Below are 851 nucleotides of genomic sequence, written 5' to 3'. Positions count from 1 at the left end.
ATAAGAGTGATTTAGATGCCCGAAAAACATCCATTCCTACAAAAGTGAATGTTATAGTAAGGTTACTTCTTTATCTACGCGACGTAAGAAGCGCCATCCGCCGAAGCGATATCTAAATTATTATTGTGAATGTCTTTTGTTCTTGCGAGATCAGAGAGTTGCGCGCTGAGTCGTAGCACCGTCAGAGATACATACGGCTAGCACCGAGTATATTACTTTATTTGATTCAAGTCTGTAATTTTAAATAAACCACGTATTTGACTAAGAGAATGTCGTACGAATTTCCAAGATCATACATAACAGTGAAATTTCAGTTTGATAAGAGTGAATGTTTTTCCCGCGTGAAATACTTGGAATCGGCAACCGCCGGTCTTTGTCGGAACTTCATCTTTGTTTCTTTGTCGCCATATTGTCGCCAGCTTATTCTTTTACGTCCTGTGCAGTGTGCAGTTCTGTGTTTTTTTACATCATATTCGAGTTCATATCGAACAATAACATATACTAAATAATAAAAATACATAATATGTAACATAGTATATACTGGAAAGAATAAATTCTTCGTATCGAAATAATGCGAAATAGTTAAACACAAATTAAACTCTAAAAATAATAATATGTGATCGTAAAATAAGAAAAAAAATTGTTCTTTGTTAAAATCTGATTTCTCAGTGTATCTATGTATGTGGATATGTCGTCATCTTAAGGAGGGAGTGAATAATTTCATCCTTTTTAAGAGAGTGAAATTATTTGCTCACATTGGATTGAAAATTGACTCTTGCTTAGAATGATTTTTCACTTCCTAGAAGAATGAAAAATTCACTCCAATTACGAAGTGAATGCTTCACTCCCTT

The sequence above is a fragment of the Wasmannia auropunctata genome, unplaced genomic scaffold, assembly GCF_000956235.1.
Source record: "Wasmannia auropunctata unplaced genomic scaffold, wasmannia.A_1.0 LD336111.1, whole genome shotgun sequence".
NCBI lineage: Eukaryota > Metazoa > Arthropoda > Insecta > Hymenoptera > Formicidae > Wasmannia > Wasmannia auropunctata.
The sequence above is the reverse complement of the archived record's forward strand: the minus strand, read 5'-3'. Positions refer to the sequence as shown.